The sequence below is a fragment of the Ambystoma mexicanum genome, chromosome 11 (assembly GCF_040938575.1).
Source record: "Ambystoma mexicanum isolate Mex_15411 chromosome 11, UKY_AmexF1_1, whole genome shotgun sequence".
Lineage (NCBI taxonomy): Eukaryota > Metazoa > Chordata > Amphibia > Caudata > Ambystomatidae > Ambystoma > Ambystoma mexicanum.
In genome coordinates this window covers 1,486,414,603-1,486,433,088 of record NC_090934.1, presented here as the reverse complement: position 1 = coordinate 1,486,433,088, position 18,486 = coordinate 1,486,414,603, and the positions used below count along the sequence as shown (strand labels likewise).

The 18,486-nt window shown below is 47.7% G+C and overlaps 1 protein-coding gene across 4 annotated transcripts in view; it reads right to left on the bottom strand.

Annotated features, from left to right (window-relative positions):
- The window catches only part of LOC138504630 (uncharacterized), an 89,347-nt gene extending 74,096 nt beyond the window's left edge, over nucleotides 1-15,251 (bottom strand). For all 4 annotated transcript variants that reach the window (XR_011279875.1, XR_011279876.1, XR_011279878.1 and 1 more), the window contains exons 1-4: nucleotides 13,218-15,251; nucleotides 13,059-13,134; nucleotides 11,375-12,284; nucleotides 10,861-10,928 (exon numbers count right to left, since the gene is read on the bottom strand). The gene's annotated coding sequence lies outside the window, so the exon portion shown is untranslated. The remainder of the gene's footprint in view (nucleotides 1-10,860; nucleotides 10,929-11,374; nucleotides 12,285-13,058; nucleotides 13,135-13,217) is intronic.
- Nucleotides 15,252-18,486: the final 3,235 nt, after the last annotated feature.

Sequence of the window (18,486 nt, the reverse complement as noted above, 5' to 3'; positions counted from 1 at the left end):
CTAGGATCATTGGTAGATGCAGTTATTAAATTGCCACTCCGACTACTGCAACCACATCAACGGCAGAATAAAACAATCTGAAGGCATCAATCTGTGAAGGTTCCTGGGTACCTGCATGCGTACCGATAGCGTTACAACAACGTCTGTCGACACTTCCTTGAAAACACCTCACCCGGCCAACGCATGCATGGTGCAATAATTGACAAGCCTCTGAATCCCAAATACAAAAATATACGGTTGAGGGGCTGAGGTGGTGCTAAGGAGGGAGGAAGAGTAAGTAGACCATACAGTGCCTTAAAGAAAATTGGCAAAGCCATCCACAGAGGACGTGCTGAAAGTCACAGCGAGGAGCAACCATGATGGATAGCTCAGCAATGCCAAGAACAGATAAAATGGATATGCGTGTGACTTTGCAGAGTCCAGAGCTAGGCAAGGAGTCAACCTTGTGGGAAGTAAATTAGTGGGGTTTATGCCGAGGGTGCAGGTGGAGGCACCCCATTATCCTCAGCTGTTTTATTGGGAGTGGAGGGGGGCAATCTATGGCTGTGGGCATGAGCAATGGAGACTTAGGTCAAAGTGCTGAACTTACTCGCCAGACACGCAATAGCGACAGCCGTCCATACTGTCAGGTTGCAATTTCTGTTTAGTGGAGGGAAAGTTGAGAGCATCCAGTGTCATGGTTCAGAGGCAGAATACAAGGTGAGATGGAGGATGAGTCGGAGGCTTTGGGAGCAGGGGGAAGCAGTTAGAATATGGTCAGCCAGAGCGTGTAGACCTAGACTGATTTCAAAGAGCTTTGAGGAGGTGCTTAAGATATTGCTAGAAAAAAAGAGGGGATCAGATTGCCAAGCAGAGGACAGGGCAGCGTTTGACAGAAGAGATTTGTTGACCACTGAGCGAGCGACACGCCCTCTAAAAGTTTGACTACCACTGCTTCCACACCAGACCCCATAGCCATCTACCCTCATCTCCAGTGCATCTCCTTTATGTCTAACCTGATCTAGAGCCAGCTTGTCCTTTAAATGAGTCGTCCTCCATCTGATCCCTCTAAACTTTCCCAAACTGCTCTTCATTCCTAGCTACCTCGCAATAGTGATTGATTCGCGGTGCACACCTTTCAGCTTTGCCTAGTTTTCACCCTGCTCACGTCAATGCTTTTACATGCCTTCGACCCACAGTAAGCAAGCGTTTGTTCTTGTCGCCATAGACATCAATGGGACACCCCCCCCCCACCCCCCCACTGTTAACATGGCCTGACCTTGAGGCAAGTGTAGCTTTTTGCTTCACTTACACCTTACTAAGCCCACCTGTTTTGAGGGGAACATAGATTACACCTAATGGACATCAGTGCAGGAAAACCGTTGTCCCAGGGACGTCATTTAGGGGTTGCAACTGACGGGCCAGCACCATGTGGGACTTTCAGCACTGACCCTAAATAAGAAAGAATAGGAATAACAATGTGTTCTTCCAGAATTCTATACAATAATTACTAGACTGATTAAAAAGGTTTATTTCAGGCACACTTCAGGGGGGTGAGTCACTGATTTAGTCTGTTCTTAAACGCCTCAACTCAGCCTTTCATCCTTCTGAGGTCGATAAATGAGTACCAACACAGGTTGGGTGATATTGGGTGTAATTTTTCTATATAAAGCGCATAAGCGCTATATACTAACACATCATTATCATTTGGCCATGGACATCTGCTTGCATTCACAGTAATTTGGTAATATGGACCTATACACACTGATATTAACGATACATATGGCGATCCAGTCTTGTATGAAATATACATCACATTATAGTGATATCGAAACGTAGTGTACAATGCTGTGATGCCACTTCCTGTTTTGTCAACAGGTGAAAGGTCGTGTTCCATCGCTTCCCACGTTATCACTTCAGGGTGTGATCAAATGACATCACTTCCCGTGATGTCATCAAGGGGCCAAGGGTCATGATGTCACTTCTGCTACTCCTGCCATTCTGGTGAAAGGACATCCCTGAGTTCTCCATAGTAAAGCTTGGTTTGCCCTGCACAAATATGTGAATCGTAGTAGGGACTTTTTGTCGCCCTTTAACTTTGTGGTTAGTTGCACATTTTATACAGATGGCCGCAAATAGTTAAGTGGCATTTCCTTTATAGTCTTCGACACTTTGGCATTTTACTGCTCAATGGACATTAGAGTACCAGATTCTCAAAAATGACTGTGGCACAAGGTTTTCACCTGTCCTTTGCAACTTGTAGTTTGACCATCTGCCTGTCGTGGAGATGGATTTTCAAAGTATGGTAAAGCAGATCCTTCCTGACGGGGGGGGGGGGGGGCAACCCCAGCCCTGATTCTAGATTGAAGGGCAACATCTGCTGCCATTCACCAGATCATTGGTTGGGAGGACGTTGCCGGATGATCGCTGGCAGCCCTTTCTTCACGTGCCCGGCAAAGCCCTGCCTCTTGCAGATGTCATGAAGACCTTCCTTGGTGCTTCGACCACTAGTCCCAACCTATGCTCAAAAATCCAGCCAATGGAACAGTCTCAGAACCATGCTGTGGCTAGCCAGAGGTCCTGGTGAGCTACTTTGCTTCAACATTCACCACCCCGAGTTGAGCTACGGTACTCCTTAATGTATGCAGGGGAAACCCCGACAGCCCATAATACCAAACTGAAGGAGCGGGAGAAACCCCCACAACCCCCCCACCCCCTATTGGGTCTGCAATCTAATCCAGTATGTCGAATGCACACTAAGCATGCATTCGGCATTTTAGAGTCAATCTTTTTGTCCATTTCCTTCAGGAGCGGGCACAGCGTGAACTAGACAGGGGGTGAGTAAACAGCCTTTTTTGCTCCAGACTCCATAGGGCTGTATGGGTGTAAAGCCATAGCCCGATCTCTCACTTGCCCAGCCTGGTACCCTCCTATGTGTCTCCCCGAAGGTGGCTGGATTGGGAGATGGTCTGTTAAAGACTTTCCCACTGTATTTTTCCTACACTTTGTAACAACTATAACTAGTTGTTGGCTCAAGCCACTTGTACAATCTTCATAAAGGGATTCCTAGCCTCCCACAAAAAACAGTGGGACCTGCTTTTCTAGCTAGGTAAGGACCTTTTATGGTTAGAACCTTAATTATAAGGTTCTATTCATTGTTTGCTAACTTTTTCTCAAATTATTGATGACTTACCTGGTTCTATTTCTTTATTCACTTGCTTTACTACACTTGAGTAAATTAAAGTGTTAGCGCTCTTAGCAGAGCACACGTGCAATTCCCAGAGAAGATGTAAACTTACATTGTCAATTAGGAGACACGTTATGCTTCCAATTTCTCCCAAATCGGTCCCAACGCTCATTTGTACACAGTCTCAAGCAGGGTTAACTTCACACAAAGGTGTGTTTGTATGGCCTCAAATTCCTTGGGGATCCAAATGTAGCTCCTGGTAGCCTAGTTACCAGCATTTTCAGACCATAAGCCTGGCTGTGTTCAGCATGTTCTTCAGTCTGTACAGAGCCAATTCTGGAAAAAATCACCTGAACAGCAATCCAGGTCTCTCATACAATTGTATTTATCTGCAGCTTTGGACAGTGGATCACAACATTATGGGTGTCTCTCATGATATGCTTGGCTCCACTTTTATCCTGGTTTCAAGCTATTGTTTGCCTTTTGTTCTGGACCCAGCAGCTCCGCTGGTGCTTACTCTATGCTTCAGTATCCCGCACAGAAGTTTCAACTATGGACCTTATGTTGGCCCTTCCATATCCACCGATTACCAAATGTGTATGCCCTTACTTCACCGATATTATCATGGAGGTCTCTGCACCGAACACCAATTGTTCTAACGTTCTTGTAATTCAGCAAAGCCAAGTTTATGTTCCTACCCCTTGCCTCCGCACCTGCCCCTCCCCCACACAATCAGCCGCAAATGCGTGCCATTTCCTTCCCTGCTGTAATCCATGCATATTTTATTCTGTCTTCCATACAATACACACATTTTGGTCTTTAGTGAGCGATACATCAGATTTGATGGGAAGCATTGAGCTTCTTACAATGGGGCAAGTTGAAGGGACATTCTAACAAGGTTGCGGAGCAGAGTAAATGGAACAGTCACCGGGGACAATATAGAAATGGGCAAACATGACAGCCAACATTGCAGGTAGGAAGTACAGCCAGCTGTGCTCAGGACATGACCACGGGTGAAGTGCAAGAATGGAGGCAGAGGAAGCAAGACAGGCAGGTTAGAGGCAAGAGGAATGGTTAGCTAGCAGGTAAATTAAGATGGTATCTCCGAGGTGAGGTAGGTTTGGTTGAAAAAATTCCATGGACTGTTTCAGGGGAAGAGAATTCTAATCAAGTGGAGCGAGCAAGAAGAGAGAGCAGAAGCACAAGGAGAGAAGCCAAACGGGAGGAGACAGAACAGAGATGGTTTGTAGAGTTGGGTAGATAGTGATGTTTTACTATCGATAGTAGATTTGTGAAGCTGGAGAAGAAATGTACACCTGGCCCTGTCAGCCATCCAACGAGGAAAGTGGTGTGAAGTGAGGGGGTTTAAAGAGTCCTGGTAGCAACGTTAAGGATCTTGTCGAGAGGCCAGAAAGCATCGTTGCGGAGATGTAGGAGGAGGAGGCAGGCACAGTAGTACAGTGTACTGAGACAAGAGTGGTTTGGCACAGAAGAAGAGTACTTCTGTTTTGGTAGAGTTAAACATCAGTATGTAGCCATCACATGTAACGGCAGACATTTTGAAAATTTTGATTGTGGACACCACCCAAACTCTCAAGAGTTGAGATAGTGCCACAAGAGCAGAAGCGTAGCAAGGCGCGGAACCAAGAGAGCCTTGTGGAACACCAGGTTAGAGATCTTGAGACCGAATGGTGCAAGGTAGGATTCAATCCTGGAACGTGCTTGATCATGAATCCCAAGAACAGTATCAAGGATATCACAATGATATACCGTGCCAAAGGCAGCAATTAACGCGAGCAGTTTCCACTGTGATGGGAGCGAAAACCTGCTTGTAGGGATCTTAAAGGTTGCGGGTGTCTAAGAAATTGGTAAGACCGTTGAACACAACCCTTTCAAGCACTATAGTAGTGCGGAAGGAGACACGACAAAAGCTAGCCAGAAGGTTCAGGTCAGCCCCTTGCTTTTTTATTAGGGACAGCCGTGGCAGTTTTAAAAACAGAGGGAAAAGCAAGCAGAGCCAAAGGACAGGTTGAAGAGTTCAGCAAGTGAGAGGCTATAGGTGTGACTAGCTGCTGAGCAAGAGGGTCTGATGGGGCACAAGAGAGATTAGCCTTCATCAATAGAGAGCACTTACTAGTTGACTCAAGTGCGCATACAATGATAGAGTTTAAAATGTAATAGGCTGGAGTGTGAGGAAGGTTCAGAGTCTCTCACTTTGGAAATGTGCAGCTAAGTATTCATCTAGGTCATTAGCTGCGATTGTGGAGTTGGAGCCAGACTTGTCAATGAGGGTTACATAGAATTCTCTTTTAGCTCTATCAAGAGAGTTCAGGGCAGAGATAGAGGTGCAGGCCGTCATCCGAGTGGGTACGCCTCCATTTGCACAGCAGCCGAGGCAAGTCTGTGCGGATAGAACTATGAATGGGGTGAACCACGGTTGAGGGTGCTGAGACTTGAGGGTGAAAGTAAGCAGTGGGAAGAGGAGCATTCAAAGTAGGGATAGGAGGCTGGAGAAGGCAGTGTTGGTGGAAGAGGTATCAGATGTGAAGGAGAGAGAACTAGTTCAGAAAGGGGAGCATGGCAAATGGTTTTAATTTCCTTTTAGTAATAGGAGAAGCAAGGGGCGAGGATGGAAAGGAGATCATGGTAAAAACAACTGACTGATCAGATATGAATGACGTGACACTTAGTGGCTGGGAAAGAGAGGTGGAGATGAACAGATCCAAAGAGTTGCCTCTTGGGTGGGTAGGTTATGAATATAGGGTGGAGTGTGCTCACCAAGAAAAGACTGCAGTTCAAATTTAAGAAATGGTTGTAGAGGGATGGTTATAAAGTGGCCTAGGAGGAGAATGAGGTGGTTTATTGGAAAGAGAATCCATGAGATGCCCAAGATCAAAGAATGTCCAGTGGGAACAAGAGGCAATAGATGGATGTGAACCGAGTGAGGCAGAGCAATACTAAATAAAGATGGTGGATTGGAGAGGCATTGAGGTGGGAAGAGTGTAGGTGTCCAACACACCCATCTCTACCAACCAATCGAGGGGAGTGAACGAATGATAGTTTGGAGTAGCGCAGAGCTCCTAGAGTGGTAGTGCAATATTCAGTTGATGAGGTAAGGGTAAAGTACACAAGTTGAGTTTGAGGACGGATAGGTGTTGGAGGAGGTAGGTTAGCTTGTCAGGAAGGAAGGAGAGAAAGAGTAGTGTGTTTTAAGTTATAATAGGGAGAGGAGCAGAAGTGACTGCATTGTAGCTAGTAGCAGTGTGGGGAGGGTAATTTGGTAGCTTTGGTTGTTCTTACACTAGCCCTTTCCCGCCATCTCACTTAACCTTTCCATTGCACCCCCCCAGTTATCTTTCTTTGAACGGCCAGCTTCTGTTCCATAGTCTTGGTATTGCAGTCTAATAGTTTTAAGTTACATGAGATTTACCATCTACACTAGCTGTTCAGTTCCACTTCATCTTTTTTCTGCCCCTTTTTTGCAATTTATGTTCAGCAACAGCTAATCTTCCATCGACCCGCCCCCCCCCCCCTGTAAACATGAACATTTTCTTGTGTATGCATTCAGTACAGCATTTTTAAAAATCTGGATATAATAGCAAATAGCATAAGCACCTTGGTCGTGCAAGTAAATCGAGCACAGGGCTTGCCATTACTGCTCAGTTTTCCCACCCAACCCTATAGGCCCAAGTGCTCCACCTATAAAGGGGCAGCAGCCACCTAGGGAGAACAGGACACATCTCACAGAAATGATGAATTCAGTCGGTGTCAGCCAAGGGACCACCATTATGAACTGGTGGCTCTAAAACGTCCTGCTGGACTGTGAATATCCATGCCAACATATATGCCTGGTTACCCAGCGTGTGCTAGGTGTATGCTCAAATGCCATGGCAGTCAAGCTCAGGAGCAGTCGCACATGCCTGCGAGTACCAAAAAAACCCGCCCACAAGCAGTTATAATAACCCTCAGCCTCGTTACCTTCAAACCGTAGTTATTTTAAAACTCTTCCTCCCCAGTGAACCGAAGCCTATTGTGAACATGGCAAAGTTCCTCCCCAGTGAAACAAAGCCTACCGTCAACATGTTGCAGTGACCATACTTTGTGGTCACCACCTGCCTCTTCCCTCCACTTGCTCATGTTTTGATTGAAACATGACAATGTAATAAATTGTAATTATGTGTAGAGCGCTTATATACACAAGTGAAGTGCATCAAGGTGTGAAGGGTAAAGGAAAAGGTAGTCATTCTTAGGCATTCATGTTTCCAAATGATCCAACAAAAATAAACTGGTATACTAACTAGACCAGAGGCATTCTAATCCCAACAACCTGCCCATGGTGGGTTTTGCCTCTTAGGAAACCACTACAAGCTTTTCTTTTGTGCCCCCCCCCCCTCCCCCCATTAGCCATTTGAGTGTTATCTGTGAACTGTGCCTGGCAATTGTTAAGCTCAAATATCAAACAATCTTCTAAATCAAGGATTTAGGAACCCATACAATTTTCGTTCTAGCCTTTTCACCAATTTCCATGCTGGGTGTACACTAGAAGCTTAGGGGGATGGAAGTAGACTTCAGGAGGCACCCTTATCACAGGGAGGCATTCTGGCAACTGGAGGATGCACAATGCCCTCAAAAGCCAGCCTTCGTTAAAATCCCTGTCCATCAGTCCTTTTATATCATCGTGCACACATGGTCTCAAAACAAAGCTGAGCAGCGCCATGATTCAACGGCTTGTGATTTTCGAGCAAATGCCACGTCTAACAACCGCTCTGCAAACCAAGCATTTGTGGCGGCTCACTCTTGCAAATTCAAGGACCATACACAGCTCGGGACAACGAAAGCCTGGTTCAAATTCCTTGCAATCTAGTAAACTTCGTGTGATAAGCAAAGAAAGGAAGAAGAGTGTCTGGTGTACCCCAAACTGCATAAAGCACCTGCATGCAGCCCAGGCTGCTATTTGATTGGGCTGGCCACACTTTTTTCGCATTTCAACCCAGTTATAAACATCAAGTGCACTAGTGAACAGTAACTTGGCACTACATAGATATGAAGTCTTTGGCTGACAGTTTAACACCCTTTGTTCACCAACAGGGCTTCTGCATTAAGTATGCAGACATTTCCCCATTTCAAGACGGAAGGCAAATGGGTGTGTGACCATTTCAGCCAGGCAGTATTCGTCCCTTTCAACGGGAGCAGTTGCCTCACAGGGAGACGCACAAAGAGTCGATTTAAGTGAGCCCTGAAGGACAGGATCCGGTATAAGCAAGTGGGAACATCGCCCGATTTGAGAAGATGCAAATTAAAAGACAAGCTCACTATGGTGAGTGATAACAGACCGCGATTCTGTCACTTGATAAGTGTTTCTTCCCTGTGGTTCAGTGCACTCAGAAAAAATTCAGACACCTCACCTCGTCTGTTCTACCTTTTGTTTTCTCCGGCTCTACCAGAAATGTCGTCAGGCCTAGTATGGTAGTCGCCTGTCTGTTTCCATATCTTTCCCACTCTCCCCCTCCCTCCCTTATCTATGTCTTAGCTCTTGCACTATCTGAAATGTCGCCAGGCCGAGTACGATAGTTAATTTCACATCCTTACTGTTCATGGCCTGTAAGAATGTCACTGTATTTACCCTTATCTTGAAGCACTTTGAAACATCGTGTATAAGCGCTACATAAATAAACTATCATATCATAAGAGCATATTAATCTAATAGATGACAAAAGGTAGCGGTATTGCCCCGGACAAGGGCCCTTACAAATGCTCATTAAACTAGAGCCATGCAATCTTAACTTCAGTGTGGGCAACTGTACAGAGCATTTTAGTATGGCGTAAGGTGTGACAGAATGTGCAGACAAAAAGGTTTGAACCGAAAACACCAGGCTCAAATTTTAGAATGATCCATGCTGAAAGGTGTAGTGGAAACCCAACTGGTGACGAAACCCATCTCCTACACTTGGCAACATGCACATATGCAAACAACCGAATGCAACAGACAGTGGCTACCCTTTGATCATGGGCAACCCGCTTAAGAATTGTATGCTCCAAAGGCTGGTTACTAAATAGAAGCCTTTTCTATTTTGACACCCTAACAGCACTGCATTATTAGCCAGTTACCCGAATGTACGTGTTTTATTTGCCCTTAGTGCCCCCGCTCGGCCTCCTCCAACTCTGTGCGGGTGAGCCGATTTTCCAAACAGATTTGGGGTAGATCTGGAACAGCCTTGTTGCCTCAGTCTTGAGCAGACCTCCAGTTCCGGAGACTCCAAGATCCTCTTTGCAACCTGCTCAGTGTGCCGACTTGTCGCCTGGTGCACCTCAGTCCCAGGCTACCCCATCAGTGCTCGGCACTACTACACCCAGAATTCGTCTTATGAAAGGAGAAACCCAGGCTTTGCCTGCCCCCTCCCCCCGCACAACCTTGAACGTACTCTAGGCCTAGCAAGTCCGTCCTCCCTCTGGCTCCCCACCCTTGGATGTACCTGAAATACTCGAGCATATTAGTGCCAGACCCTAATACGGTAGTCTATTGCTCGAGAGGTTATCTCCCCTCCCCACCGCCCCCCTTCTCTCCTCACTCATTGTCATGCATTTACTTGCACTATCAGACAAGCAGTCAGTACACTAGTTGATTGGATGCTCTTCTGCCCCGCCCCCATTAGCTCAATCCTCCTGTCGCGCACTTGCTTTAGACTACTGTAGTCCCTCGTTCCTTTCCCCCTTTTTAAGCACTTCACCTGCGTATTAGCACCTTACAAATAACTAATTACAAGTGGGATCCAGTCCAAGAACATGACTCAAACACCCCATTCAATGGAATCACCGTACGAACAGGGGGTAGTCTGATCCCACCCTCAAGGACAGCAGACTGCTGGACTAGTTTCCTTAAACAAGAGAACCAACCCTTCAAGCGTTTCAGCAGCAAGCACTGGAAACTTGCGAGAGATCCACCAGGGGAGCAGCTGGGCAGAGTGGCCTAGCCGGCTGCCTTGATTATTATTGGATATTCATAACACCGAGGTTTGCAAGCACGGACCTGGGGATCAAACCTGTGTTGCTCACAATGTTCACTGGAGGGGACGATGCCCAGAGAGAACCACATTTTCAGACTGGTATAGGTCCCATGCTCTCTTATCACACCACACGCCTTTCAATAAGCAAACTTTAGAACGCAACAAAACCCTACATGCACGTGCCCACACTTTGAGCCACTTGGTTTGCCATTTATCTTATTGTAGCAAATCACTGCTGCAAGTGACGAGCTTCAAATACCGACATGCCCCCCACCCCCTCCCGGTCTGTTTTAGAGATTAATTCCATTCACTCTGCATTAAACGTGAACATTACTGCTGTAAATATCGACATTGCTACATATTGTCTCTTCCCTGTCGCGGACCGGGTCATGTGTTGGGCACTAATATGCCAGAACTTCGAACCTTGTCAACTGCCAATAATTCTATTACTGCCAGCAGTAAACCACACTACCACTAATCCTACAGAATAGGCTGTGGTAACAAGGTTGGCAGTAATTCGGCCGAATACCAAACTTGCCCCCAATTCTGCATTGTATAAAAATGGTCTCCACGTTATAAATATGCATGGAATTCAAATGACATTGAAAGTTTGCGATCTGCCCAACCGTAATGGAAAACGTGGTCTTAATTAGCACGGACGTGTAGTAGTTTAGCAATGGTTTCCTTTACCTCAAATGACAGTCATCCAAGTGCTTTGATAAACACGGAAGCCGAACTCTGGATTTCACCAACTTGCACTATAAAAAAAGTTTTCAATTTATTATCAGGGAACTTTTATAACAGTCTACACATCTGGCGCTAGATAAAATATAAGCGTGCCTTGGTGTCTTGTGCATCAAGACAAGAGGGGGTTTAAACTGACCTCACAAGATACCCGTTATATACCGGCCTTTTATAAAGTATTACTTGTGCGTCGTCGAAACCACAAACGTAGGGTTTAAAGCATTTTTAAGAAGGTGGACCAGGAACTCACGTACATGCCCTGGCACGGCAGATGGTAAAGGTTGATTCAACCGCACTCAATGGGAAGCCGTTGGGCATGTCCTAGTAGGCGAGCATAAAAACCGCGAGTGCGGCCCAGACCCCAAAAGTTACACGCCCCCTTGGAACACTAGGATTAGAAAGAGCTGCACCAAACGGCAAATACTACCCCCCCGCCCCCCCCCGGTCACTGCTTCCTTACCTGCACGTGTATAAAGAGGGAGAGCCCCTGCGAAACCCTCGATAAGCCAAAGCCAGACTTCATGGGGCGCGGCGGACAGGGCATGAGGGCAACTATCAGTGCTTCAAGCCACACCTCTGACTAATCCCAGAAAGCTTCACTTCACACCTGAAAGCAAACACCAGGGAACCACAAAGAAAGGCGTGAAAGCCAGCCAACTGCTGCCAACAAAGTGACTGCCCGCCAGCACCCCCCTAACCCCCCAACAACTACTGTAGATTCAAGTGTGCATACCATTTAATATTAAAATGTGGTATTGTGAGAAATACCCCCGCAACAGCAGTAAGGGGAATTCATGTATAGGTCCCTTAATAACCAACACGCATGACGTTGTGATTTTAAAGTGCAGTTTCAATTCAGTTCACCGGCGTGTGCACCCATGCTGCTGGGCACAACACACCCTGTAGTCATACTTATGTAAATTATGTTTTTACCTTTGTAGTCCAGAGCATAGTAGGGGGAACGGAGGGGTCCATTTGCTGCCCTATTTAAAAAGTACTTAGTGGTGACAACTCGGCCTTAAATTCAGCAGCAGGTGTTGACGTTTTAGCCGATTGGGTATCGCACCAACTGCTGAAATCAAAAAGAACGGGTTATGTGCTGGGAAGGAACAACCGGGCATCGTGGAAAGGGCTAGAAAACGCGTATGTTCCAACGCCCAATTCCAGAGCACCTTCCATTATATGCAGGTAGCACCTACTCTGCCGAATGCAAGACGCTACCAGAGCGGCGCTTTACCTCCGGATCCGCGTGAAGAGTCGGAACCAGGCCCTCACGAGGCCCCTGAACACCTAGATCAGGCCATTAGAATTGCCACAACTGTCCATTTTATACACACTGATTTTCCGAGAAATGTTAGGTCTTTCACCAGCTGTTGGAACCAAGAAAAAGAAAAGAGCTGTTTGTTAAACTAGAACGTGGCTGTGCCAGTTTATATTAGCAGGTAAACGTATAAAAAAAACACTCAGTTAAGCAATCACACCTCTCCCAAAAATAAAGTGAAAGTTCAGTTTTATTTCTCAGTTTATTAGAAACGTAAAGTGAAAAGTTGTACATTAGACATCAATTATGTACAGCACAAAGTACCATTGGAAAACGCTTACTTGATAAACATTTGCTAAAGGGTCAGCAGATGGAGACATGTATTCAACTCACATCTCATGTGTAGTTTATAATAATCGTTTTGTATTTTATTACCTGAAGGTGGCAAAAAAACATACCAAACGAGGATAATGCAGCAGTGCTGTAACCGATACCCAATTTCCACCCAGGGCATATAGAACGTTCCCCCATATGGCCCGGTTTGGATTGTAGAGAAGCACTTAGGGGCAAAGGGACACGTTGCAAACAGGTGTCACGCCAGGGGGGTCCGCTCTAAAACGGGCTATTTATTGCCACTTAATTTAGAGCAGCGGGAAGAGGGGAACCATAAAAGCGAGCACATTCTCCGGCTAAGTTAAGTGGGACTCAAGGGAACAATTCTCCTAGAAAGCCTGAATACTAGCAGGTTACCCCCGCCCACCCCACAAACCATTCCATACTACAACGGAGAGAGGCTGTCAGAAAAGCAGGAACCTGCCGTTCCCAGGCAAGTAGATGCGCTGTTACCCCCCCCACGGACAATATTGAACAAGCGGGGCTCCACCTTTGCACAGGGCGCTCCACCAGCATCGGCCTTCCACGAGAAGCAGCAGAGCCGCCTTCAGCCCGGGCGGCAAGTCCTAGAAGAGAGCATAGGTTTAGATACTGCGCTGGCAGCGTGCGGGGCTGGAGGGGGCAGGGCGGGCACCGCAGCATGCTTTACCAGGGCCAGGGTAGAGCGCCAGTCCCCGTGTCCAAGAGGCATAGGTTCAATGTCCATGGGGCTGCAGGAGCAGGCGGTCAGTCCGTGAAAAGCTTCGGCCACTGTCCAAGGCGCTTTTCAGCTTCAGGGCGCTAAGTTCACAAGCTTCCGATGCAGCCGCTGTGCAGGGTGGGGGCTGTCCCGTGTCCATGGAAGACTAGCGTGGAGCTAACCTGCACTGCCTTAAACCCCCCCGCCCCAAAATCATCTTGAAACTGCACGCAGGCGCGGCCAACAGGCTCCTCCCCCCATGAACGCGGCAGCAATACAACAGGATTCCAAACTCGCCAGACACCCCCATCGGCATGTTTACCACCAGTTCCCAAACTCGCCAGACACCCCCCCCATCGGCATGTTTACCACCAGTTCCCAAACTCGCCAGACACCCCCCATCGGCATGTTTACCACCAGTTCCCAAACTCGCCAGACACCCCCCCATCGGCATGTTTACCACCAGTTCCCAAACTCGCCAGACACCCCCCCATCGGCATGTTTACCACCAGTTCCCAAACTCGCCAGACACCCCCCCATCGGCATGTTTACCACCAGTTCCCAAACTCGCCAGACACCCCCCATCGGCATGTTTACCACCAGTTCCCAAACTCGCCAGACACCCCCCCATCGGCATGTTTACCACCAGTTCCCAAACTCGCCAGACACCCCCCCATCGGCATGTTTACCACCAGTTCCCAAACTCGCCAGACACCCCCCCCATCGGCATGTTTACCACCAGTTCCCAAACTCGCCAGACACCCCCCATCGGCATGTTTACCACCAGTTCCCAAACTCGCCAGACACCCCCCATCGGCATGTTTACCACCAGTTCCCAAACTCGCCAGAGACCCCATCGGCATGTTTACCACCAGTTCCCAAACTCGCCAGACACCCCCCCATCGGCATGTTTACCACCAGTTCCCAAACTCGCCAGACACCCCCCCCATCGGCATGTTTACCACCAGTTCCCAAACTCGCCAGACACCCCCCCATCGGCATGTTTACCACCAGTTCCCAAACTCGCCAGACACCCCCCCATCGGCATGTTTACCACCAGTTCCCAAACTCCCCTGCCCCCAATTGGGTGGTTTACCCTCAAGCTATGCAACTGAATCCAATCAGACGGCAAGAACCCGGACAGCCAGCTACCGATCGCTTTTATAAACACAGGGTACAAGGCCCATCGTAAGATGCCGTATTAAAAAAAACCGCGGTGCCACGTAGACAAACATTAAGACACTCCATCTATGCTGAAATTAAAAAGGCCCATTTTAGGGAAATGACACCATCGTCTAACGAAAGTAAAGTGCGGCCGCCATCTTAGGAGCAGAAGGCGCGCGGCCGCCATCTTAGGAGCAGAAGGCGCGCGGCCGCCATCTTAGGAGCAGAAGGCGCGCGGCCGCCATCTTAGGAGCAGAAGGCGCGCGGCCGCCATCTTAGGAGCAGAAGGCGCGCGGCCGCCATCTTAGGAGCAGAAGGCGCGCGGCCGCACATAACTCGCCGGATCATCCTCTGATAAATTTCACCGCATTCTCTCAGCAGTGACGTCACACCGCAACCTTGGGAGGCCGTCTAAGCAGGGCCGCAATTTTACGGCCCTCCGCCCGCCATTTAACACCAACCTTACAATTTCGCGCTCAATAAGGAACGCCGCGTCATCCGCCGTCTCACGAATCACTACCATCTCATAAAAAAAGGCCCGGCCATCACATACACAGCCAACCCCGACCCAACATCCGTTAAAACTCACACTGAACCCCCGCCGTCATTGTATGCTAAAAGCGAATGTCCCGCGGCCCGATACCGCTGCTTTGATCCAAGTCAATCGGCGCCTTTAATAGGAAGGTAGAGCGGGAAAAACAAACGGCCCCTTCCGTCGTCGCTACTACGCAAACACAGACCACTAAACCCATATGGCGCCGTGAACCAGACACTACATAGGCCCTGTCCACCCCACCCCGCTAACTTACCCAACAGAGTTTCCTGGTCGAATGATGCGCATCATCACTTCAGTCAGCGGCCTTTATAGATTTTACAGTATCCATCCGCGAACGAAACACGAAATATAGTCCCGATGGTGATAGGCTAAAGTGTGCCTTCCTTGCCACACCCCGCCCTCCCATTGGTTATAGGGTGAAGGTGACCAGTAGCGACGTCACAGTGACGTACCTATTCGTGCGGCGTATTCTCCTTTCCGTTGACGCACGGACGCGTCAGTCAGTACGTGACTGATTTTGCAGTCTGCGCATGTCACGTGACATTCCTTCCATTTAAAATGGCCCTCTCCGCCATCCCCGAATTAGATCAGGGTACGCACAAACGATTATCAGGAAGATATGATGGGAAGGGGCTGTCCTATATCTTCATTATGAAACACAGACCTGTCCGGTGGTGTGTGCAACACATATAATACAAACACTACATCTTAATATTCTGATTAACCGTGAAAACACAGTCATCGGACTGCCATTTATTTATTTTATGGAACATTTGTATTCCATAATCTAGTTGTATTCACCTTCAGACATGCCATTGTATGGATGAGATTCATTTATATCCATACTTGCCAACCCTTCTGATTCATGTGGGAAACTCAGGATCTTTCTATGAGTACATTTGCTATCTTTTAACATTCCCTCCTAAAATAATGTGGTGATGTCCCCTTTAAAGTTGTAAGTCATGACCATGTTGTGACGCACTCCCCACAAAAGGATCCTCGTGCCAGCACGTGAACATAACTCTCAACTCACACACTTTTGGCGGGTGTCACCCGCCTTGTAAACAGCTGACTTACCCACCAAGCCTCCTGCATGCCCATTCGTTTCAATAGGCCTCTCACCTGCCAAAAATAAAATCTGGTGTGTTCACCTGCCTTTCCGAGACAAATGGTTGAGAGCTATGCGTGAACAGTATGGCGGCTGCTGACTGACTGAAATACCTGTGTCTGTCTCATTAATGTGTAACGTGTGATCACAACCTGGGATTTGTTAGTTCTGTGTGACCTGGGAATTATGGGGACAAGCCTATGTGATCACAGTGCCCCACACAACAGGCGACTGGGGGTTCCGACACCCACGATGCTGATGCGGTCACCTGGTAACTTGTGGTGCCCTGCAGCTGCCAGCATCGCGTCTGCCCATTGTGCCTTCCAGTGTTGCCATGTCCGCTTACAATAAGCGACTGTGGGCTTCTTTTTGCTCAAAGTCGATTATGTTTTATTCTGGTTGGTTGTTGCGGTTTTTGTCCGCTTACTAGCCTTATTCAACGCTTATTATTGTGCATGTTCACTTTACTGCTGTGGCCCTGCTAAGCTTCATTATCGCGACCCCTGCTACTAAGTTTCATTAGCAGCGGGGATTGGCGGGAAGTTAATGTTAAAGAGGATTTGTACTGCACACTATCACCACCAAGTGGTCCCCTGGCACTCTGGCGGATCTGAAAAGGAGGGTGCGTAACAGGCGGCGGTCGGAGCGGTTAGTAGGGTATAGTGTCCTTACTTTTCATCAGTGTGCGCTTGACATGCTTGTGCTGAATCTTTCGAAAGCTGTCAGTGGGGACATACAGGTGTGTACTAGCTCTGAAAGGAAGAATCTCCCTGAAGGGGAGGTTGGAGCACGCTGTGGAAACAGACACACATTTATCGAGCCTTCACACCCGTTCTCCTTTCGAGTCTCTGGAGGATGGGGTGCTTTTGTCTATTGCAGAGAGTAAGTTGGCCCCTGCGTTCTCTGAGGTGGTAGTTTGTCTGCTCCTCAGGCTTTGAGCTACTTACTAACGGTCTGTAAACAACAGGATTGGTGTCTGTATCCAGAGCTTTTCAGAGCTGCAGGAGCAACATCCTTATGTGTCAGCTCCCACTACTTTGAGCAATGCGCCCTGCACTGCGAACCCCTACTCTGTGCAACAAAAGTGAGCAAATCATGTTCTGGGTATATGCCAATGTTTCGTAGACGTAGGGGAGATTTTTTTTGAAAGCCAAATAGTTAAAATTGCGGTTGCAAACTGATCTGCATTGAAGTGTCAGTTGTTTTAGGAAGGAAGAAGTAACATACTACTGAAACTATTAAACTGGTTGTTAGTATCTGTTGTTTTGCACCATGATAGCGACCAGAGCTATCAGTGCTGGAAATTGAACACATTTACTGCAAGAATCCTCTTCCCGGACTAAAACAGGGAGCTTACCAGGCAATAAAGCATGCTGTCCGTAAGTGTTTAATGTGTGCCCCAGATTACAGGCATGGTGTGTTCTTAGTGACAGAGGTGTTGTTTTAGTGCTATTTTGTGTGTTTTAGGTGGAGTGGCGTGTGTATCAAGTGTGATGGGGCAGCAATAAAAAGGGAAGTGTATGTTTTTTATTTTGAAAGCAGCTAAAGACTCTTTACCAGGTATGTGTTGTTGGAAAAATGCATGCATTTATGGTTTTTGTACCAAGCAAGGGGATCTCCTCCGTACTAGGTGATGGACAATAGTTGGATCGAACTATAAGCAATGGAAAAGAAGAATAACAGAGGAGAACAGGAATACCTCATCTGTTTATTCCGTAGGAACCCCCCCTCCCCCGATGGGGCTATAACCCCACCTCAGACTCAGCCATCTCAGTTACCTAAACCAAGTCAATTCGTCATTCAGCCAGTCCGGGAGGTAGAGGTGGGACTCAAATACTGAGGCTAGTAAGAGTATGACTAGGAGTAATGAATTTTACCGGTAAGTAATCCCCACATTACCTCCACGTCCCTCTTCCTCGTCCCAGTACTCACATAGGAGGAATACCGAAGGCATGCGCTGAATGATGAAGGAACACACAGACCAGGAGAAAATGTGCATCCCATTACCAATCCATTGAGAGTAAAAATGCAGCAGATAGCAGGAATCACATGGTAACACCCACAGAACCCTGTCACCAAAGGCACTTTCCCCCTTTGCGCGAAGAGCAAGGCAGCAGTGACGCACAAAAGCACCGCCAATAGCCCAAGCAGCCGTCCCACAGAACCCCTCAATGGAAACACCCAGCGCCCATGGTAGAAGGAGCACCAGCAGACAGAAAAGCCAAGAAACCAGTCGTCCACAACCATCTATGAACGGTAGGAACAGAGGCCATGTACCAAAGACAAAGGCCTCCCACAGCAACCAAGAGACTATCAGCTTGTCAAAAGGGCTGCAAGGCTCAAGAAGCCAAAAACCAAAGGAGAGCGACTCATCAAGGAGCCAAGGACCAGTTGGGTGACAGACCAGAGAA